The sequence below is a fragment of the Macrotis lagotis genome, chromosome 1 (genome assembly GCF_037893015.1).
Source record: "Macrotis lagotis isolate mMagLag1 chromosome 1, bilby.v1.9.chrom.fasta, whole genome shotgun sequence".
In the NCBI taxonomy this organism is placed as follows: domain Eukaryota; kingdom Metazoa; phylum Chordata; class Mammalia; order Peramelemorphia; family Peramelidae; genus Macrotis; species Macrotis lagotis.
Window position 1 is genome coordinate 703,030,943 of NC_133658.1, and position 25,288 is coordinate 703,056,230.

A 25,288-nucleotide genomic window follows, 5' to 3' on the forward strand; every position below is an offset into this window, starting at 1 on the left:
ATCAAGATCACTACCCCCCAAGTTTTTTACTTCAGCTCTGGCATTATACATTTTGCTGCATTCTTTTATCTTTACCCTGTATATATCTACCTGCTTCAAATGTGTTTCTTGTAAATCATATTGTAAGATTCTGGTTTTTAATTTATCCTGTTATCTGCTTCTATTTTATGGGACTTTCATCTCATTCACATTTACAGTTAAGATTACTAATTCTGTATTTCCCTCCATTTATATTTTTCTCTTTCCTTTCTTCGTTTTCCTCTTCACCAAAATTTTACTCCTTTTCTCCTTTAACTTTTCTTTTAAAATTTAACTTTTTTTATTTTTACTTATACCTTCACCTTCCCTTTTTATCAGTCCCTGGTTTCTTTATCTTTCCCTTTCTCCATGTCCTCCTTTCCTGTAGATTAGGATAGAATTTTAAACCCAGGTGGGAATGTATCTAATTCAATCTCTGGACCAAATCTATTGAATAGAATTTACTCAGTTTTTCACACATCCCTTCTTTCCCTCTAAAAGTATATATCTTTGTGGCTCTTCACCTGGTATTATTTATCATTCAAGTACTGTTAATCAAGTATTATCTATCACAGTTTGATTATTTGTTTGCTTGATAAACTCATATTATTATCAGAGCATCATCAGATTGCTTGATTGCTTGCATTGTCTAAAATTATATCAAATTATAATTATAATCATTTTTTTAACCTTACCCCTTTTCAAGTTCCCTACAAGGACCCAAAACCCTACCAGTTTGCCAAATTATTATCCAAAGTCAAACAAGCTACATGAATCTTAAATGGTTCTGAAGTCACTAAAGAACTTTACAAATGATTGAAAGTTATGGGAGGGGGTGGCTAAGTGGCATAGTGGATAAAGCACTGGCCCTGGAGTCAAGAGTACCTGGGTTCAAATATGGTCTCAGACATTTAATAATTACCTAGCTGTGTGGCCTTGGGCAAGCCACTTAACCCCGTTTGCCTAGCAAAAAAAAAAAAATTAAAAAAAAAAAGAAAGTTATGTGAGACACTGACTCAGGACCACCCAGTTTATGATGCCCTCATCAGACAAAGTGCTAAGCTTTTCCAGCTCAACAGAATTAAAGTGGGTTAAATGACAATGAGACAATTAAGTTTACAGTCAACACCTCTGCTTTTCATCAGGGCTTTTTGTCTCAAACATAGTGATGTCATCCTGGATCTCTTCAATGAACAGGCAAGACCCAACTATACCCATATCTTTCAAGTTCAACCTCTACAATTAAATTCAACCCTTTATCCTAAGAGAAGTAAAGTTCTCAAGAATTATAAGTGTTATATCTTCCCTTTTAAGGTTATATACAATTTGATGGTCTTAAGAAACACTTGTTCTGTTTTCTTTCATTTTTTTCCTTCCCCTTTTCATTTACTTTTTTTATGCAACTCTTGAGTCAGGGATTTGGTGATTGAATCCTCTGTTCGATTCTAGTCTTTGTGTCAGTAAATTCTGTAAGTCCTCTATTTTGTTGGATACCCATTGTTTTCCCTGACAGTATATGCTGAATTTTGCTGGGTAGTTAATTCTGGGCTGTAATCCCAGGTGCTTTGCCCCCGATATATGGTATTCCAGGTCTCCTGGTCCTTTGATATTAATATTGATAGGTCCTATGTGACTTTGATTGTATTTCCTTTGTATTTGAATTGATTTTTTTTTGTTGCTCGCAGTATTCTTTCCTTTATAAGAGTTCTAGAATTTGGTTATAATAGCTCTTGGAGTTTTTATCCTGTGGTCTCTTTCAGGAGGGGTTCTATGTATTCTTTCAATGGTTATATTGTTTTCTTGTTCTAAGAGATTTGGAAAGTTTTCCCTAATAATTTCCTACACAATGTTTTCCAGCTTCTTTTTTTGATCAGTGCTTTCTGATAGACCAATGTTTTGTAGTTTTTCTCTTCTGGATCTATTTTCCAGGTCATTTGTTTTTCCTAAAAGGTACTTTATGTTTTCTTTAATATTTTCAGTCTTATTTTTGTTTGATGGAATCTTGTAGTCTCATAGATGTTTTGGTTTCTATGTGTTCAGTTATAATTTTTAGGGTTTTATTTTCTTCAATAAAGTGTTGGATTCTTTGATCAACTTTTCATAATTTTCCTTCATGACTCTGCTTTCTTTTTTCCATTTTTCTTCTTTTCTTCTTTGGTTTTTGAATTCTTTTTTAAGCTCTTCAATGAGCTTTAGGGTTTGAGTCCAATTTCTACACTGCTTTGAGACTTCCCTGTGAGTGATTTTTCATTGATTTCTTCTTCAGATATGGCTTTGCTTTCATCTTTGTCTGTAAAGTAGTTTTCTATAGTGAGCACTTTTTTTTAGCTTTTTTTTGTTCATCTTTGTTGTTTTATCTCTGCTCCTAGGGTATAAGGAGTATGGATCCAAGCCTTTTTTTTTTCCTGAGACTAGGGTCTTGTTGTTGGCCAAGATGTTGTCTCTGCAGTCCAGGCCTTGCCTTTGCATGGGCTTATTTCCTCCTTTATGTCCAGGTTCAGACTAAGCAGTGGTTGATTTTTTTCCCCTACCCAATCCTGTCTTTTACCTTGGTGTTCCCAGGGTTCAGACTTTGTTTGGGGTTGGAACCTTCCCTTGATGGTTTACTATCTAGCTTCGGGGACTTCTTCTGTAGTGACCTGCATTGTACTGTGGTTAAAACCCTCCAGCTGGTTTTCTCACTTCCTGGCCTCCTGGGCTTTCCTTCCCCAAAGAGACAGACCTTCACTGAAGATCTTACATAATGTTTACTATCATAGAATGTCAGAACAGGGGCTTTATTATCTTTGGTAGGGAAAAACTCCAGGAGCATTTTAGCTTCATGCTGCCATATTGGCTCTATCCCAGGAGTCCCCAGATGTAACTTTTCTTTTCTTCCTTTTTCTTCATTTTTAAAGCTTTTTTTTGCAAGGCAATGGGGTTAAATGGCTTGCCCAAGGCTACACAGCTAGGTATTTATTAAGTGTCTGAGGCTGGATTTGAACTCAGGTACTGTTGACTCCAGGGCCAGTGTTCCATCCACTGTACCACCTGGCCACCCCTTTTTCCTTCATTTTAAAAATTTTCATCCATTTTTACATGCATATTTCCATGTTACAAATTTTCCCTATGCCCTTCCTCCCCACTCCCCTCCCCTCAGTAGACAACAGTCAGGTTAGCATTTTACATGCATATTTACAAATTAATATTTTTTCTTTCTTTCCACTTTATTATTCTCTCCCTTTATTTTCAGAATTTCTAATTTTGTATTTAATTGGAGTTGTTTAATTTGTTCTTTTTCTAGCTGTTTTAGTTGCAGACCTAATTCATTGATTTCCTCTTTCTCTATTTTATTCATATAGACATTTGGAGATATAAAGTTTCCCCTCAAAACTGCCTTTGTTGCATTCCATAAATTTTGGTATGATGTCTTATTATTTTTATCCTTTTCTTGGATATAATTTTGATCATTTCTATTATTTTGCTGTTTGATCCACCCATTATTTAAGATAAAATTATTTAAATTCCAATTAATTCTTGGTCTATCTTTCCCTGACCATGAAATTTTTATTGTATTATGATTTTAGAAAGGTGTATTTATTATTTCTGTCTTTCTGTATTTGATTTTAAGGGGTTTTTTTTTGTCTAGTACATGGTCAATCTTGGTGAAGGTGCCATGTACTGCTGAGAAAAAGCTGTATTCATTTCTATCTTCATTAAGTTTTTTCCAGTGTTCTAACATATCTAAGTTTTCTAAAATTTCATTTACCTTCTTAACTTTCTTCTTGTTTATTCTGTTGTTAGATTTATCTAGTTCTGAGAGAGGGTTCTTGAGGTTTCCCATTATTAAAATTTCCCTATTTTTCCTTATAATTCACTCAGCTTTTCCTCTAGGAATCTGAATGGTATATCACTAGGTGTATATTTGTTTTGTAATGATATAGCTTCATTACCAATGGTGCCTTTTAAGAAGATGTAGTTTCTTTCCTTATCCCCCCTTTTTTTTAGTTTTTTGCAAGGCAAATGGGGTTAAGTGGCTTGCCCAAGGCCACACAGCTAGGTAATTATTAAGTGTCTGAGACCATATTTGAACCCAGGTACTCCTGACTCCAGGGCCGATGCTTTATCCACTGTGCCACCTAGCCACCCCCCTTATCCCTTTTAATGAGATTGATTTTTGTTTTTACTTTGTCTGAGATTAGGATCACTACCCCAGATTTTTTAACTTCTGATGAGGCATAATATATTTTGCTCCAACCTTTTACCTTTACCCTGTGTGTATCTCTCTGCTTCAAATGTGTTTCTTATAAACAACACATTTTAGGATTCTGGTTCAGATGGAACTTTTCTAAAATTTTATTCACTTCCTTAAATTTCATTTTTAGTTTGTGGTTAGATTTATCTCATTCCAAGAGAATCTTGTTGAGGTACCTTACAAGTATAGTTTTGCTGTCTGTGTCTTCCTGTAATTCATTTAAGTTCTCCTCTAAGGATTTGGATGCTGTACCACTTGGTGCATACATGTTTAGTACTGATGTTATTTCATTGTCAATAGAACCTTTTAGGAAGATGTGGTTTCCTTCCTTATCCCTTTAAATTACATTTATTTTTGCTTTTGTTTTGTCGGAGATCAGAATTGCTAGCTCTGAATTGTGTTTGATTTTTTCTTTTTTTTTTATTTTATGTGAACTGAATCATAATATATTCTGCCTGAAACATTTACCTTTACTCTGTGTGTACCTGTCTCCTTCAAATGTGTTTCTTGTATAGGATTCTGATTTTTAATCCACTGCTATTTGCTTCCATTTTATAGGATAGTTCATACCATTCATATTCAGTTATGATTACTAACTCTGTATTACCTTGCATCCCATTTCTGCCCCCCACTGATACTTTTTTCTCTATCACTCTCCTCACTAGTGTTTTATTTATAACTGCCATCTCCCTCAATCTGCCCTTCCTTCTATTGACTACATTAGTTTTGATTGCAATAACCTACAATATTTTCATAGCGCTCCTCATTTTTGTGCTATACTCTGTACATGTGTATTTAGCCCCAACTATTCTAAGTTGGCATTTATTTATTAGCCTTTTTTTCACTTAAAGCTGCTATTTGGTTGTGATACCTTCTGAGTTTTCTCAGAACAAGAGCTATTCCATCTTTTGGGTCTACTAGATTTTATGTTGTCCATAAGCATGTGCACAATACATGTACCAGTAGTAAATGGAATCATCTTTACAGAGGTTTTTGTATATTTTTATGTTTTTATTGTGGAGTAGAATCATTTTCTTGCCAAAGTAAACAGGCCAATGTTGGTTAGGAGAAGCAATCAATTTTTACAAAACATTTTTTAGTCCCTTTCTCATGCCAGTTAGTGTGGTCCTTTAAAAATGCTGCTTAAACAGAAAATACCCCTGCATCTTCAGTTCAGTGGTAAAATTATCTTATTTCTTGAGTCATTTTTTTTACAGGATTGTGACAAAAGCACAAAGTATATCCATAATCTGATGCTTCATCAGTTTCCCATCACCAAAGGACTTTGAGGTAAGCAAAATGGTAAAATGATATGGGTGATATCTTCACTCATTTGTAAATTTGATTTAAATGAAGCAATTTTCAGTCTCACTCTTTCTTCCATAAAAGGCCAGTGGGGAAAAAACAACCAAGATGGCTCACATTGGCTCAGAATGTAAGAGATGATCTTCAAGTTTTTAATGTCTAATCACAGTGCTCACTTCTACCTCTCTCAAAGAACAATTTATTCTTACTTGTCTATTCTGCCAGGCAAATATTTACATGCTTGGGATAGATATACCCAAACTCATATATGGGTTTAAGGTCCCTTGGTTACCCTTGGTCTATTTTAGTATATCTGCTAAAATGCCTTTTCAAGTTGTGGATGCTGGGCATGCTATAGGTTCCTGAAAATACAGGAGGGTACCAAAGGTAGAAATCAGCTCTGAAAAGAGTTTAGCAGCCCTTACATCAGAGACACATCTATGCTCAGGTAGGCAATATATCAAGGCAGGATTTGAAACCAGGTCTTCATAACTCTAAGGCCAGTTCTCTATTGAAAATGCCACTTCCTAATAAAAGTAGTACTTCTGTCCTTCAGACTTTCATACATTCATCTCATTTTAGCTTCATGTCAAATCATGAAGTAGACAGGACAACAGTCTCCATTTCATAACTGAGTTAACTCAGAGAAGTAAAGTGATTTGGCTATGGTAATAAAACTATTTAGTGAATTAAAGCTGAAACTAAAATAAAAGTCTCCTGGCTCCTGTGGCTCCTGGAACAGTTCTTCTACTAATTCCAATTTTATTATAGATTTATCATTTCACTTATTGGTCATCTCATTCATATAAAAAATCAAGACAACCTTATTTTTTACTCACTTTCAATAAGAACTCTCTAATTCAATATAGAGAGTACAGTAATTTAGGTTAATATTTTAAGTATGGCAAAAGTCACCATCTCCATCTGGCATCTTTTGGTCTTTATCCAAGGATGATTTGCATGATAATTGTAAACTGGGGGGAGGGGGGTCCTTCACTATATATCCTTTATAGCTTTGCTAAGTTTCTGGATGGTTTTAAAATAAACTTAGGTTATTGATCTATGGGAGAAATAGGCATTATAATAATTCAGAGTATAAAATCAGATAACCGTTTAGACTGAGGCAGCAGGTAAAATGGCAGGATATAAAAAAATCATTAAGATATATTTCAATATGCCTATGGCATCTTAAACTATATGATTGAGTACAGGGCTGTGCTGGAGCTTTCATTTAGCATGTGTCACTTAAGTATCCTGATTTTTTTGGGTAATCCAGTTCAAATACTGCTTTTTGCTTCTCAAATATCTGTTTCATCTTTCCTTCCTCTGATTCCTATTGAACTTATTGTCTAAATTGAATAATTTAGAATTTTGAAATAAAGTTTTGTTGTTTATTTGGGTTTTGTGTATGAATTAAGTCACAAAGTATATATATATATATATATTATATATATAATATATATTAAGATCATCTCTTGCAATCCTCAAAACAGTTATTATTATGCTACATACATTGTAGATATACAGTCCTTATTTCTTCTTAAATCACATGGGTTTTTCCATCTTAGAGTCAAGTTGTCTTAACTGAGGGTAAAATATTCATATTAATACAAATTAGCTTTTTGGTTAAGAAGATAGAATTGTTTTCTATTTCAGTAATTCAAAGATTCAATTTACCAGAGGGAAATGGGATTATCACTCATGTGGTATCCCACTTCCTAGTTCCAACTTATTTAAATTACAATGCCTCTATACCTTAGTAAATGACATTGATGAGTTGATGTGGCTGATAAAGCTCATCACATGGTGACTAACTTTCTGTTGATGATTTGTCTCTCTGGACCTATTTAGACATTAAACTGTTCCTTTAATGAAGAGAAACAATCTATCACCATTCAATTGTAAAAGAGTGCTCATTAAGTGCCAAGAACTGTGCTAAGCATTGGGAGACAAATTAAGAAAACATTTGCTTTCTGTCCTTAAGGAGTTCACAGAGATGACAACATGCAAACAAACAACTATAGACATAAAACTATATACTGAGAGATAGATAGATACATAGATAGATAGATAGATAGATAGATGGATGATAGATAGATAATCCATAGATAGGTACCTAGGTAGATGGATTCACATTGTAAATGGACATTAATCCCAGGCGGAAGGTGCTAGCAGTGGTAGGGATTTGAGGGATGGCAAGAACAGGAAAGGCATCTGCAGAAAATTATCTACAATCTAAACATTTCCAGTTTGGTAGAATCTGATAGCTTTAGCGTCACTTACTTAGCCTTGGAAAACTAGGATCAACTCCACAAAGAGGAAACAGCTTCACAATTGAAAAAAATTAAGGCTCATAGAGATTAAGTTATTTACCTAGAGTCATTACAGTTAGAATGTTAGCAGTGAGATCTGAACCCTGCCTATAAATTTGATGTTTTTTCCACTAAACTCCACCAGTTCATAAAAGAACTGAATACTTTAAAACTGATAAAACCCAAAACTTTTTAGCACCAAATGATAAAATTATTTCCAGGACTTTTAACTTACCAACTAGAGCATTAAAATAATTTTAAAATCCCTTGAAGATTCAGATATATTTGACATTAGACTGGTGATAGTTAAAGTTTAGGGGAAGCTCAGCTTTTAAGTTCTTTTCAAGTATAAATTACAATCTAGTCAACAAGCAATAACAAAACCATTCTTTTCTTGCAGGTAGGTAATTTATAATTCCCAATACAATTCCTAGAATAGTTCTTAGTAGTGAAGCCCAAGAAATTCATAGTCTTTCAGGTAGGGAAACAAGCTAAAAATGTACTTGGAAAGGCTTAAACCTAGCATAATAGGCAGGGTTCAAATCTCACTGCTGACACTCTCTAGCTATGACTGTAGGTGAATCATACAATCTCTATGAGCCTGAATTTTTTCATTTGTATAGCTCTATCTTAACAGTTCTGATTATTAACAAAGGAAGAAGTGGTTAAAACAGATTCACAAGAATTCAAGAATCTACTAGTATCTAGATAAGAAAGAGATCAAATTTATAAGGAGTAACTTTACTAAATTAAAGAACATGGTTCTCTTTAAATTACTAATCTTCATGTCACATAATAAACTTAATAATCCTTTCAAAATGTTGGATATTATGCAACTGATTGCACCACCCTTCCTCTTGAAAATGGTTATTATATTATATTATTTTGTACAGATATATCAAGAAAAGTTGTCAACAAGCATTTATTTATTAGGCACTTGTCTCATACCAGGCATTGTGTTGTGTCAAGATACAAAGAAAAGTGAAACAAACAAAAAAAACTCCTTTCTCTGAAGGAATTCACAGTGTAATAAGGAAGACAAGCTGCAAGGAAGTAAGACCAAACAACACATACTCAGAATCAATTGGAAATCAAGTAAGAAAGAAGATAGGAGCAGTGAAGAGTTTTAGAAAAATCATCCTTTTGCAAATGGTGAGACTTTGGGCTTTGAAAGAAGCCAGGAATTGGATATTAGAAAGGAAAGACTTTCAGGCATGCAATATGGTCTGTGAAAAGGCACTAAATCTAGAGAACCAGGACATCCTATGAGGAGAACATCAAGATGACCAATGTCACCAGCAAGGAGAATACATGAAAGGTGAATAAAGTGTAAGAATACTAGAAGCATAGGAAAGACCCAGGTGACAAAACACAAAACCAGAATATTTTGTATTTGATATTGGAGTTAATAAGGAATCCCTGGAGTTTATGGGAAGGCAGTGTCATGGCTAGACCTGTGCCTGAAGAGGATCAATTTGACAACTTAGTGAAGAATGGGCTAGTATTAAGAGAGACAAGCCAGGGAGATCTCCCTAAAAGCTGTTGAAATAATTTAAGCCTGAGGTGTAGAGATAAATAAATACACAAGAGGTGATGAGATTCCTTAGTAACAGAGTAAATAAGGAAAAAAGAGAGGCTCCAAAACAGAACTATTGAAAACATGCATGGTTAGTGGAAATAAGCTGGGTCTAGATCTAGTAAAAGAGATTGAGGAGCAGAGAGTAGTGTCATGAAAACATAAGGGTGAAGAGAATGTCATTGAGAAGATGGTGATCAGCAGTACCTAAAGCTTGAAAGAAGTTAATATTGAATACTGAGAAAAGGTCATTATATTATTAACTTTGGATAAAGTAATTCCAATTGAATTATGAAATTGAAAACCAAGCTTCAGACAGTTAAGAAAAGTGTGAGAGTAGGGGAAGAATATAGGATGCTTACCTACAGGAGTAAGTGGATCAAGTGGAGGAGAGACACATAAATACTTGTAGGCAGTAAGAAAGCAGTCAGTAGAGAGGGAGAGATTTTAAGATTAATGAGAGAGCAGGGATGATAGAAGAGTCAATCTGCTGGAAAAGAAAGAGTGGAATGTGATCAAATGGACATATAAAGGATTTTGCCTTGGCAAGAAGGATCACTTCTTTATGGGGTGAAGGAGTAGAGAGCTATACAAGGCATCTAAGACTGAGTGATGTGAAATGGGGAGATAAGAAGTAACTCAGTAAATGGTCACAGGTTTTGTTGTTAATGGTAGTGAACTATGAGGCAAAGATTTCAGATAAGAGCATGAAAGAGGAACCAGGGAAAGTCTGATGAAGGATAAAATAATTTGAGAAAGTAAGCCAATTAGGGAGTTATGAAAAGTATGCCTTAACATAGTGAGGGCTCAAGTAAGATTATGCTACATGGGGGCAGCTAGGTGGCATAGTGAATAAGGCACTGGCCCTGGAATCAGGAAGACCTGAGTTCAAATCCAGCTTCTATCTATCTGACAATCCTTAATAAATTCACTTTTCATGTACTCTCCTTGCTGGTGACATTGGTCTTCTTATTGTTCTTCTCATAGGATGTCCTAGTTCTCTAGATTTAGTGCCATTTTACAAATGATGTTGTATGCCTGAAAGTTTCTCCTTTCTTATATCCAATTCCTGGATTCCTTCAAAGCCAAAATTCCCACCATTTGCAAAAGGATAATTTTTCTGAAACTCTTCACTGCTCCTACCTTCCTTCTTAATAATCCTTAATAATTACCTAGCTGTGTGACCTTGGGCAAATCACTTAACCCCGTTGCCTCACAAAAACCAAAAAAAAAAGAATTATTAAAAAAAGATGATACATGAATCAACATAAATTTGTAGGAGAATAAATCTTCACATTTTCATGATTTTTTTCTAGCTCTGTTCAGCTACATATGAATAGAATTTATATAGTGGATGGTGGGAGTAATCTAAGATTTAGGCTCAGCAGGGCAAAATCAATAATAAGAAACTGAGGGGGTGGCATAGGATGTGAAAAAAGAGAGCAGTGTAGATCAGCCAGCATACACATTATGAATGAAATTAGCCAGTTGATCAAAGAAAGTTACTTCATCAATATAATTAGGCCAAGGAATTGAAAGATCAGGGTTGATGCTGTTACAACTTTATGTACACTTTGAGAGTAGAGCTAGCAGTTATCTTCTCCAATTCATTCATCATATAGATAAGGAAACTGAATCCCAGAAATGTTAAGTGACTTACCCAAAGTAAGAAAGGTATTAATTGGAAAAAAAAATAGACTTCAATTCAGATTCCCTGACTCCAAAACCCCTGCTATTTCATTTCACCATACTGTCTACATGGTTGGTTTTCAACTTAGAGAATTTTGAAACTGTAAACTTCAAAACAATTCAACATTTTGATAACTCCTAGAATAAATGTCATGGTAAGGAGTCAAATGCAAAGGTGTCAAGCTGTTCACCTCCAGTATCTGTTCAAGGTAGGGCAATTTCACAGGTACAATTTAATATAATATAACACTTGTGAGGAAAATATCACAGAACTATGAAACTGTAAAGGTTCTCAGCTTATTTTAGTAAGTGAAGCAAAAGTTACTAGTGAAGCACTGAGTAGATGACAAAAAGAAAAACAAAGGGATATGATCAACAAGTTCATATTTTAATAATATCAGAACTGAGCATCCTGTAGGCTTCATGACTGTAAATGTAATTGGTTTTATTTTTATTTGAGAAAATATCAGTCAGTCCAGGTCAAAAATCAAATTATAATCAGTCCCTAAATTCAGAGGACTTACTTTGTCATTGAAACATTAATGTTTTATGATAAAATTTAGATTTTCAATTCTATATTAAAATCTAAATTTTATCATAAAACATTAATGTTTCAATGACAAAGTAAGTTGCATCGAGATGAAATCCTTTAATTTCCTGAACCCTTCTATATGATTATATACTTAGGTAAAAAAAATAAATGATTAACAATGTACAGGTACACCAGATAGACAAGCTATCTTCCTCCTGGCATCAACGACAACTCCAATTAATCATCAAATAAACCAAATTCTGTTGAAAGTATAATCACACTTGTACTTTCTGTACATTTTGTTTATAAGAACTCTGATCTGATAAAGAAATTTTCCATAGTATGCAAATGACTTCAAAGTTGGTTTGAATAATACACCACTTTTAAATGTTTTATCAGAATTTTCTTGAAACTAGTAGGAAAATCATTTTATCAACAAGCAAATGCTTGGCAGCAATCCAATGTATGAAAAGTGCTTACCAAACTAAAAGATATTGAGGCAGTCTTAGTTATTGATGCTTATAGGGTTAAATCACTCCATTATGTTCCTTCCTTATACTCCCCCCAACCCCAAACAGTGCAAAGTATTGATGACATTGTACCTTTACAAACCACATTTATTAATAATGATTTCATGAACTGGTTAATGCAAGTATTATTATTCTTATTTTGTTAATAAGGGTAGTGAGACCCAGTGACTTATGGAAGGTCACAGAATTAAGTGGAAGAACCAAGAATTGAATGGAAGTTTTAAGACTGCTACCACACTACAATGCTTCCTTTACTATTAGCTGACACAAATAATGCTTTAGGCTTTCCAAAGTTATTTGTACCTATAGATTAATCAAGGAAACAGTAAACATTTTTCAATTACCAACTGTGAACCAGGTACTGTTTTAGGCACTGGAGATACAGAAGCATTAAAAAAAGAAAAAATAACCAAAAAAGAGTTTACATTTTATTAGGGGAGATAATATCTATATGGATGTATTTGTGTGTTGTGTGTGTGTGTATATGAATTAATAAATATAGAATAATTTGGAGGGAAAGGCTCCAGTACCTAGCACATTCCAGAATAACTAAATGTAGGAGGTGATTCTTGACATAAGTTTGGAGGAAAAAAATAGGGCTTCTAAGTGGTAGAAGTGAGGAGAAAATAATTTTTTTTTTACATTTTCCTGGTAATGAAGTGATCGGGAGCCATCAAAATGATAGACTTTTTGTCAGACTTTTGACTACATCTCCCTATAATAAGTATGGTTCTATAGGGTGTACAGAATTTATAATATAATGTATATTATATTGTAATATAATATATATTATATGATATATAATTATATATATATGATTTCAACACTAGCTTGAGATTATTTTACATATCACTTGAACATAACAGCTAGAAACACACCATCCTGAGCTCTATAAAACAAAAGAATTCTAAACACTATGTTAAGAAGTGATTTTTAAGATCATAAAATATGAATGTTTCAATGACAAAGTAAGTAGCATTGAGATGAAGCCTTTAATTTCCTGAACCTTTCTATATGATTATATTCTTAGGTAAAAGAAAATAAATGATTGGCAATGTACAGGTATACCTGATAGACAAGCTATCTTCCTCCTGGCATCAACAGCCCCAATTAATCATGAAATAAACCAAATTCTGTTGTAAGTATAATCACACTTTTACTTTTTGTACATTTTGTTTATAAGAACTCTGATCTGAGTTTTTCTGCCATTGAGATAAAATAAGGATTCAAATAAACTATAATCAGACTTGTGTGTGCATCTCATAATCATTAAAGGGTATATTGTTAAGACTGGTTTAGTCTGCATTCTTTATTACTAAATATATTTTATTATAATGTAACTAATGAAAGAGTTGAGGCTTTTGCTTTGTGTTGTTTGTTTGCTTGCTTGCTTGTTTGTTTTTGTAGGGGGGAGAAGTCAAAGCTGCAACATGATATAAATCTTATCTTAAATCCACAATGAGCCTTTTACAAAATGCTCACAAAGTAAATCAAAGACTTAATAGAAGGTCAAAGTACTGAAAATAAAAGTCAAAGTACTGCAAGAAAGTTGTATACCTTTCAGCAACCTTACTTTTGAAAGCAACTCATTTGAAGAGAATAAGCCATTTTAAATAGTATAACTATTACAATTTTTAACTGATCCAACATTTTAGGGATGACTTTTTGACACATTATCCAGATATTTCCTTTGCTGTCACTGAATACTAATGAGGAAGTAAATTTTGAAACCAGAGTCCTTTTGTATGTTGATTTCAAACATAATACAAATTCAATTTTTTTTTTTTTTGCAAGGCAAATGTAGTTAAGTGGCTTGCCCAGGGCCACACAGCTAGGTAATTATTAAGTGTCTGAGACCTGATTTGAACCCAAGTACTCCTGACTCCAAGGCTAGTGCTTTATCCACTGGGTCACCTAGCCACCCCCACAATACAAATTCTTAACCAAGAGAGCTCTCAGCTGGAGAACTGAATTTTAATGGTCATGTCTTTCAATATTCTGAAACCAATTTGATTTGTCAAAATAAGAATAAATTCTAGATTCCTCTGAAGTAGGTCAGTTTCACAAGTTTCCCTACAATATGAATCTCTTTTAGTAAAGAGATTTCCAAAATAAGAATCATTGCTATGCTTTCACATATTTTGTTTTTTTTTTAAAAACCTAGAATCCAAATGTTTTAAACTTTTTAAATTATTATTGCAGAAGTTATTGAGAGCTGCAGTGAGTTAAATTAATGGCAGTAGGATTATGTTTTAGATTTGTGTATTTACTTTTAATAAAAAGACATGCCACACTGAAATATGTAAGGATGATGCCATTCATAGTCAAAATGTCTGATAAGCATTTCCCCTTGAAGTCATTTATTAAGTCAATCCAAAAGTTTCTTTAAAAGAAAAAAAAAGTTGCTAAGAAAATGAATGGATCAGAGGGACCCATCCACTTCATGTGCTAAAGGTCCTTCTACATAGCTATAACTGAGGAAATAGAGAACTATATAAAATAAGTTCTAATTCTGACAAGCTCTCATGAACTTATGGAAATGTATCTGACAGCAAGCACATTGTGACAACAATTACTAGATTACCCCTCTCCTTCAACAAAAACAATAAAAAAGTTAAAATGAATTTTGGGTCTCATTAAAAGTTTCTAATTGTAGAGTATTTGAAACTAGCATCTCATTAGGTGCCTAAACCCCCATGGACTTCTGCTCCATGGAACAGCACACTGTAGACTCTAAGGATTGCTTCAGCCTCTTTTTGGACACTTCAGTCTCAGAATCAAGGTAACTCAGGATTTCTGTGTAAAGTCTATCAGCAAATGTGCTAAGAGAGGTGTGGCAGGAAGGGTCTGTCAATAATCACCAAAAGAAATCTTAAGTATTTCAGCAATCAATCAAAGACAAGGATGACATACATAGGCAATTAAAACAATGTTCTAGAAGTTAATGACTCTATCTGTCCTTTTAAGTCCTCAAAGTTGTATATATTCCTTGGTTTGGAGGTCACTGGGAGCTTGGTTTGGTTTTGGTTCCATCACCAATTGTGGGCTTGGTGCAGTTTCTGAAGGACTTAAAAAGCCATCAAAACTGTTTAGGACAATTTTCAAAACTGTTTAGGATAATTCATCATGTTTGCCTTGGTCCTATGGTGCATAAAGGCACCAATTAGAGTTTTGCAGTTTGGACAATAGTAGTCAATATTCCAAAAGGAATTCATGCAAAATGGAAATAAACAGCAGCCAAGTAAAAAAAAAAAAAGGGCAGCAACAAGAAAGCCAGGTTAGAATTCCTGGGAAATGAGAGTCTTATTACATTATCATCTTATTACACACAGGACAACACATCTGGACTGGACTGTCAGAAAAACCTATAGTTGTCTGAAGAATAGAATTAGGATCTAACAAAGGATGAGAATAGTTATGTAGGAGGATTCATATACTGCCTATCTGCTTCTGCTCTAGCTCCTGGTTTAAACCCAGGAGGAGCAGTAGGAAAAGGACTATTGATAACCATTGTCTCTTCTTTGAAAGGAGTTGCAGATAAATCAGCCATTGTTCTTGGAACAACATTATAAGGTCTTGGAGTTGACATTTTCTCACTGCTTTCCTGCCAAGCCCAGCTGGGAAGTCTCTCCACCTTTGTTTTAAAATGATTCCGAGTATACAAAAGATATGAGAAAAAAAGAATATTGAAAGTAGTCCCCCACATTCATGAGAGTAACTGATATGACTTCCTTTTATTAGAAGTATATATGGCAAGCTACATGTGTTTGCCCATGCGGCCTGAGAAGAGTGTTCCAAAATAGAAAAAAAAGATCTCAGAATCTCATCTTTCAGGCAGAGAAGGGAGATTTCTTTGGCTACTGTACCCTCAGGAGTTGTCTTGTAAGTCCAAGTTCAATAGTTTTGGGATTCAGTCTTCTCTAAAGAGGGGTGAATTTCCTATGCAGTATTCTTATTGGTAAATGAGAAGCTCATTCAAATGGTCCTTATTGGTTGAAGGAATAAGAAGGGAAAGGAAGAAAGAGAATAAGAGAACGTATAGAACCTACTATTTGCCAAAAACATAAGCACTTTTTACAAATATTAATTCAGGGGACTATTGCAACAATATTACCAAAGGAAAAGACCTAGAACTCTCTTCTTAGTATTATTTTGAATTATTTGAACAATACTATCATGATGGGAAGTAGTTTCCCTCTCCAACAGTCTCAAGTGTGTATTCTTTCTGGGCAAGTCTTAAACTCACTGAGAGATTGTATGGGATGGAAAATCCATAGGAAAGTTTTCTTTTTGCCTCGCTTTATAAATCTTTATGGGAAGAGGAATTTACTAGAATCATGATTGAGACAATCCTAAATTCAGTCCCTTCTAAATGTAATATCAACTGTGGTATCTCTATGTTTAGAATATCTTAGTACCTTGGGGAAAACTGAAGGAGGAAAAGAAAATTATATTGATTTTTTTATTAGTCCTGTGTGGCTTTTTGCATTGTTTATGATAACTTCTTCATTTTCAATAAGATGAAATCAATGCTAGTTCTATATCTGAATATGTTTATCTTTAAAGTTTGTCCAATGGTTAAGGACCCAGTTACCTATAGTAATAGAAAGGTGCATTCAGAGGCATTCTCAAGTAAACTGTGGATGATTTCACAACAGGCTACACTTGGAATTCAATTTTTCCTAAGGAGTCATTTAATAAATTAGTGGTTTGGAAATACCTGGCTACATTTAGTTAAAAATGTGACTATAATCTCAGGGAATCAATTTGATACCACAAATTTTTTCAGCAAGAAAAACTGTGTGCTCCTTTTAGACATCCCTCTTTATTCCAGCAAAATGAATTAAATACAAAGTAATTATGTTAAAAGAATGCAAAAGAAGCATGTCAGCCAAAACACTGAATTTCCCTACTTTGCTCACTTTGTTCCATGTACTTTATGTTATATATGGTCCCTTTGTAGTTTATCCCTCCCTTTCTTATTGTGCTGGTAAGTAAAGTGGAAAGGCTGCCTCTGTAAGGATTATAAAATGATTGTCTGGGAAAATGCTTTTCCATAATTAAGCATTTCCTTTTAAGATAAACACCATGTATTATGTACACAAATATATTCCCTTAAGCTCCTACACCCCATTGGGCAAATCTGCATTCATACATTAAAAACCCACACCATTATTTGCTAAGTAGACCAGAAATATTTTTCAATTCAAAATACCAGGGAAATGTGTATTTAAATGAACATTAACTGCATGAAAGAGAATCCAATGCTAGTTAACGGCTATGATATACATATATATATATATATGTATATATATATATATATATGTATATATATGTGTGTGTATAATATTAGTTATATATAGTTTAAATTACACTCACATCATAACATTTTCAAATATTATTCTTTTAAATAGCTGGAATCAATTAAAAGCAGTCCATTTTGAGAGATTGTACAGTAAATATTGCCTTAGTCCATATTGTGTTTTTTTCATATATTATAGCCAACATGCAAATGTTAGTAAGAAATGACCTCGGTTAGGCATTTTCAGCATTGGTCAAAGTGTGTCTAATCTGAATGTTGTAATATGCAAGTAAAAATAATATACATATATATATATATAAATATGCAAATATATACATGATATATGGCAAATCAATTCAATAGAAAAATGCAGTTAAATAAAGAGATGATGATGATGGGTAACTCAAAATGCCTCTTCCCTCCATAATCAGAATGATGGCATTAACTCATCTTTGCTATCAGTAAAAAGTCTGGATAGCCATCAGCTCTACTACCTCTCTCCCTACATAGTGTCCAACAGACTCTAAACAAAAATCTTCCCAGACCTTCTAGCCCAGAAGAGATCATCCACTCTGTAATGGAGCCCTGGACATAGATGACCCAAATAAAAGTGACAAGACAAGGCACTGGACTCCAGAGACATCCAACTTGACTGTCCACCTGGACAAAGAAGTGAATATCTTCTGTGTCTAAGCTATTCTGTTTTTGGAGACTGTTTTAATTATTATTATTAAGCTCTCTCTTGCATTGATCTGGAATCTGTCTCCCTGTAAATTCCATCCATTCATACATCCATTGAAAATTAAAGTTCATATCAAAATTCATATCAATATTATAAATAGGCAAACAGACATTTAATCTTTGACCCATAACTGTAATGATGAGTTCAGTAATCATAATTCTAATTCTTTGTGGGAGCTGCTTAATTCCTTTAGTATCTTCCTGTATATGCTAGCTACCAAAGATGGTACTTCAACTACAAATGATGTTTCTTGGCTCAGAACTTCAATATCTAGAATCTTACATAATCTCAATGGTAACCTAATAATCTCTGTGGATGTTTGTTCTCCAGCCAAGGAATTTCAGGGAATAGCTGAACTTTTTTTTTCCTTCTGTTTTTATGGAAGATATTTTTAGTTCACCTATAGAGATCCAAATGTCAAAAATCATAACACAGAACCACCTTATTGAAAGTAGGAAAAGGAATCATGTCCAAGATGAAGTAGCAATGGAAAAGTTACAGCCTATCTTCCAGAAAGTTATATTCCTTCTTCCCTCAGCCTCTGGATTAGGCATCATAAACCCTATCAATTCCACAGCACCAATTATTCAAGTCCCTGCCTTGTGTACTAGAGCTGACGATAGGGCTGGTCTAGTTTAAATTACCATCCTTTTCTCTATTGCTTTAAACTAGTTTCCAATCACTACTGTGAGTTCTTTAAGAGCAGAAATAATGTTTTTGCCTTGCCTTGTATATCCTGTGTTAGGACAGTGTCTAGTGAGTAGTAAGTACTTAATAAAATGATTTTTGATGGACTTATCAATATAATATAAAATGGTTGTATTGACTATACATAAATTTCTTGCCATATTAATTAAAATATTAAGAAGTTACTTTGTAGAACTAGAAAAAAATAATGTATCTTCATTTAGAGGAAGAAAAAGTCTAGAAACTTAAAGGAAATAAGATGTGAGAAAAGAAAAAATAAGAGAGCATGGCATTCCCAGATTTCAAACTCTCTTATAAAGTAGTAATCCTAAAACATTTTGATATTGGTTACAAGACAGAAAAAGTAATGAATTTATCAGAATAAAGAAGTAAGACTTAGAAAGCAATTAAATAGAGAAGTTAAATCCAGGATTCAATAAATCTAGGAATATAAACTGTTGAGGAAAAGTCTCACTGTTTGGTGAAACCAGCTAGGAAAATTGGAAGGCAGTTTGAAAGAAAATACATTGACCATTATGTTGAAGCAGTATTGTATTGCAGAAAGAGCACTGAATCTGAAGTCTAAAGAATCTGGATTCAAATTTTATCTCTGATGCTTAATTTACTATACTTATGATCTTGTGAAAGTCATTTAATTTCTTTTGACCTCAGGTTCTTTATCTGTAAAATGCAAAGTTGGTATTAGTATGATGAAGGTTGCCTTCTACTAGGCAAGAGAGTATAGTTGTGTGACTAGAAGAGAGGTAGAATAGACATCAATAGCTTTTTCTTCTCTCCCCCTTTTCCAAGGGAAACTTTAATTCTTGCTATGAGGGGAAGCAGGAAATTGAAGTCAGGGCTAGTTTGCTTTCCTCAGAGAGAGAAAAAGTACCAGGTTAGAATTATATCTACTCTTATGTATTATTAATCTAGAGGATGTGATTTCAGATTCAAGCAAACTTCTGATCGCTGTTTCCATATGGGGGGAGAGGGGAGGAAGATATAAGTTTCATGTCCAAGGCTTTACTTTCTTCTCATCGATAGCACTTAGCCAAGAAAAATTATTTATACATATTGGTAGGGAAAAAAATCAGAGAAGGTATACATTGGAGCATATAGACCAGACAATATAGAATGAAAGAACTCTCCCATTGTTAGCAAAATAACAGATCATCTAAAAGAGAGAATCCTAGTTTTCACTAAAGTCTCTAATATAACAAGCTGGAGATTGGGATATGATGGAGACTGCCAGCAGCTCCTTTGATATCTTCCCCAAGTATTTTCCTTTAACATCCTGAAGTGGGGTTGGCATTAATTTTCCCTCTCAAAGATGAAAGCCAGAACTGCCCAGAACAACTTCCAGGGTCATAGGAACTTGAAGCTTAAAAGTCTCAAAGAAAATTGAAGACATTGAAGATCTCTCACTCTAGACAACTGCCCTATCCCTCATCAAGAGCAGAGTATTCATTTCCAGCAATAAGGAGAGAGTCTTATACCTAGGGGACTTGGGACTCAGTTTACATTACAAAACTTCTGAGTTTTCTTCAAATTCAATATCTGTGACTCTATGATCCTATACACACACAACCCAATGTAAAATGGAGATTTTTAAAAAGAGGGAAACATCTTTAATATGTTTGATATTTCTAAAACATTATGTTAAAAGCTAATTATTTTTACTGATATTTTTTGTTTTTTATATCTTCTAGGTTTCCTAATGTATACCTCCTTTCCCTACCTCACAGGGAATTTTGAACAATAAATAATTATTAAAGAGGAAGAGGAGCAAAAAAAAATAGATAAACCAATCATTATATTAAAAAATATGGCATTATATTATATTATATTATATTATATTATATTATATTATATTATATTATATTATATTATATTATATTATATTATATTCCACATCTGTCAAACCCTTGCTTCTGCAAAGGAATAAGGCACAGTGTCTTGTCTCTCTCCTTTGGGGTCAAGGTTTGTGTTTTGTAATTTGGTGAAATTCTTTTTTGAACACTTTGTGACAGTTCTTTCCTTTTACTCTATTTTAGCCATTGTATACATAGTTATCTTAGCTCTGCAGGATAAGAATTTTTTAGAAATATATATGCTTCACCAAACAAGTGATAGAGGAGATAATTCACCTGAATTCAATAAGCATTAAATGTGTACTATATATGACGATTTCTTATTGCTAAATGGATATGGAAGAAATCATGCATTTCTGCTGATTTAGTCTACAACAAATTTATTTTATCTAATCTTAATTAGGCTCTCCTGGAAACAAGGCAATCTTTTTCCTCCTCTAATTGATTCTCTATCCCACTCCTCACAGCATGTTACAAATTTTTCTCCTCTCCTTTGAGATTACCACAGCACCCCAGTTCCTCATCCACTCAACTGAGGAACTTGAGTCATAATTTACTAATAAAATTGAAGGTATTTCTCTTGAAGTCTCTTTCCCTTTTGTTCTCATCTTAAAGTCCCTTCTCCTTTATTCTGTATTCTAGTGAAAAGGTGATCCATTCTTTTTTCTTTTTATGTGTCTTCTAACTATCTTCTTACATCTGTTCCAGCAGATGGATGCCACTATTTCTCCTTCTCTAAATTAATTTTATAGCTAATATCTTTTTCTCTATATGTGCACACATAGATTCCTAATGCATAAAATAAAAATCCAAACCTGATGATTCCATCCCATCCAGCTATGCTGCTATATTTTTCTTTTCTCTTTCCCAACCAAACTTTTTGAAAAAAAAATTGTACTCAGTATTTATAATTTATCTTCTCCAACTCCTCAAAGCTTTGTAATTTGACTTCTGATCTCATTAGTCAACTGAAACTGTTGTTTTCAATGTTACTATTAATCTTTTAACTAAAAAATATTGTGGCTTTATCTTTAATTTCTGTGTAGGTGAACTAATCTTCTGTTTATTCTGGCGAATCCTTTTTAGTTTTCAAACATTTAATTACCATCATTAAGCAGAATATACATAATATATATGAATGTATATGTACATACTGTGTTTGTATGCATGTTATATTTACACTTTTGTATATATGTATATATGTTGTGTGATATACATGTTTGTGTGTATGTATGTATGTATCCAGTCCCTCTCTCTCCTAAGTTCCAAAACTCTAGCCCTACATTAGCAAACTGACATCCTTCCCACAGGATGTAAAGTAGGCATCTCAAACTCAGCATGCCATATACAAAACATTATATTTACTCCCAAGCCTATTCCTCTTCCAAACTTTTCTATTTCTGTCAAGCACATCACCATTCTTGTAGTCATCCAGGTTTACAACGTGACTTATCTTCACTAGCTCCATATCCAATTAATTGTAATTTTCATTGCTTATCGCAAATTTTAAACATAAAATCTTACTTTTGTGATTTAAATTATGATTTAATGCTTCCTATAACTTGGCCCCGAACTACCTTTTAGTCTTATGAATCATTACTATCATTGGTACATAAGACATACTAAACTGTCTTAGCCTTCTTCACACACAACACACTATCTCATGTTTGTTTCTTTTCTTTTGCATTGACAATACCTATAACATCCTCTTTGCTTCTACATCTTGGAATCCCTATTTTTCTGAAAAAAATTTAAGTTAAATGAGATTTTTCTGAATGAGGCCTTTACTGCCTCCTTAAAGTTGTTTCTCTACTATCTATGAGTTGTTTCTTCTGACAGAATGTACAGTATGCTCCATGACAGAAAGCATTCCCTGTGTCTTCAGCACACTGGCACATCAGGTAACTATAAATGTTGATTAACTGTTGCAAGGACACATTTGTAGTACTTAGGGTAAGAAGCATACTAATGGTTATCTGGTAGATGGCATTTGGACTGAGCTCTAGAAGCTAGGTCTTACAAGAAGTAATGATGTTGAGGGGAAACACTATTGGATGTTTTCTACCACTAGAAGAATTGGTAGAAATTGGCCTCTACTATTACTATTATTATAGTAGTAGTATTATTAGACTACTATTTTTATCTCTATTACTGGAGCTTTTTAAATCTCCTCCCTCTCCCCTTCCTGGAAGTGGTAGACTTTTCAGGTCTTTTCTATCTCCTTACTGGGGAGGGTTTCTATCTCCTTACTGGGGAGGGGGATGTTTAGGAGCTTATCTATTCATTATCACTTCACTACCCCTTTATCTCTGGAAACTCAGTTGGCTTTATCCTCTTAAACTTGGCTATCTTTTTAGCTTAGCAGTGGGTAATATAATTGCCTTCAGGTTCCTTTCTATATTTTATTAGAAAAAATGTTAATATACTTACAAGAACTCATAATCCCCCAGCTAGGAAAGACAGAGGTTTGACTTTATTTTTAAAGGTTTGTTTACTTCTAGATAGTCCTTTATATTTGAGGCAAAGATTAGAAAATGGGGAACATTTATGTAAAAGAAGGAATACATATTGCAGGATCTGTTAACAGACAGACATAAGGTAGTGACAGATTGGGGAGAAATGACCTTTTTCAAAACTTTCTTAAGTTCTTGAGGAGGTGGATACAACTACTATCTTCATTCTGAGTCATATATTCCAGGATACAATTAGGTTTCTAATGTCCCTCCTTAATTTCTCCCTTTTCTGCTATAATTCCTCCTTTTGCTTCCACCTTGTAATTATTCCTTTATCTGTCTCACAAACTATGTGTGACTTTTAAGAAGTCCCAGGTACAATTCAAGTTTACCCAGTGGTTCAAAAATCATGATTGCTAACCATTACTTTCTTGCTTCAGTTGAAGCCTAATAGATATTATTATTTCAGTCTTTTATTTTAATTTTCTATGAATTTTTATATTTCAAGCATATTTCTTGCAACAATATAATGTTGGATTCTGCTTTCTAATATAGTCTCTGTGATCCTCTTCAATTTTAAGGAGGTTATCCTATTCACTTTTTTATCATTAATAATTTGTTTTTCCTCCATCTTATTTAATCATTTTCCTCTCCTTCCTTCCAATATTCTTTTGACAAAAAAAAGAGTATTGTGTCCAATAATTATATTCTGTGCTTGATCTAAGCTGCATTCTGCTCCTCTTTCTTCCCTTCTTTTTTCTCCTTCCTTCTTTCTTTCCTTTCTAAAAGTTCACTTCACTATCCACATACTATGGTTGAAACCAGAAACAAACATGCATATGGAGTTAAAATAAGGGACTGAAGCAGAATCTAATATGTTTCAGATAAAGTAAAAAAAAAGACAGAAGAAGAATCTGTTATGTTTCAATGAAAAGACAGAGGTAGAAAGTGTGATCTTAAATGAAATAAAAAACAAATAGTCAAAATTAAGAGATAAAATGAAAAATTATATTTCCTAAAAGATACCATAAATAAATTAAAATCAATGCAGAACATATATAAACCAAATTACATAGCACCTAAGTTTTTTTGGGGGGAGGGAGGGGAGTTAAATGAGTTACCAAAAGAAACAGTAAAACTATGTTATTAGGGCTCTCAATTTACCTCTATCAGAACTAAACAAATCCAAATATAAAATAAACAAGGAAAGCATTTAGGTGGTGAAATTTTTTTTTGAAAACTTGGAGAAGAATATACCTATTTCTCAGGTATGCACAGCACTTTCACAAAAACTGATTATGTATTAGGGCAGAAAACATCAAAAATAAAAGCAAAATATTTCCACAATACAAAAATTATATTCAATAAAGGTACTTTGAAGCAAAGATTTAAAAATTATCTAGAAACTAAATAATTTCATCTTAAAGAAGAGTGATTAGTTTGTTTTATGAATAATCCTCCCCCGCATTGAACCTCCCTCTTACCCTTCTCTTTTCTCCAAATTCTATTGTTACTATTAAAAATAACATATTTTCTGCACCAATGTCAGTGTTTATATGTGGGTGCACCTTACCATCTAAGACCAGATCAGATGAAAATGAAACTGTCAAATATTGCCCAATCCCTATACTTCCCTGCTTGTATGTAAAGTCTTTTACTTGTATATTCCCAGTGTTTTTAAAAAAATATTTCTCCAACACTTCTTCCCTCTTTTCCAAATGTTTCCCTTTGCCCTCTCTTTTCTTTCTCCTTTTTAAGTTCATCAAAACATAACAAAATCACTTCTAGAACCTTTGAATCATTAACCTCTTTCCATGATCCCTGACAATTAATTTGCTTCTAAGAGAAGATTGATAAACTCTTTATCCTTGTTTAGTTCCTCAGGATCACTTTATTTAAGTTTATGTTTTTTATTCTTGTATTGACTTCCTTCTTTCTATTTAAAAGTTTCTATTCAATTCTGGTATTTTTATCAACCATAGTTCAAAATTCTTTATTTCGTTAAAGTTTTGTTTTCACTCAACAAGATTTTTACTT

At 33.5% G+C, this 25,288-nt stretch overlaps 1 long non-coding RNA gene across 1 annotated transcript in view; it reads left to right on the forward strand.

Annotated features, from left to right (window-relative positions):
• The first annotated feature begins 1,775 nt into the window (after window positions 1-1,775).
• The window catches only part of LOC141523449 (uncharacterized), a 32,102-nt gene continuing 8,589 nt past the window's right edge, over window positions 1,776-25,288 (forward strand). The window contains exons 1-3 of the long non-coding RNA XR_012478491.1: window positions 1,776-1,968; window positions 5,470-5,542; window positions 13,227-13,334. This is a non-coding gene — a long non-coding RNA (uncharacterized LOC141523449). The remainder of the gene's footprint in view (window positions 1,969-5,469; window positions 5,543-13,226; window positions 13,335-25,288) is intronic.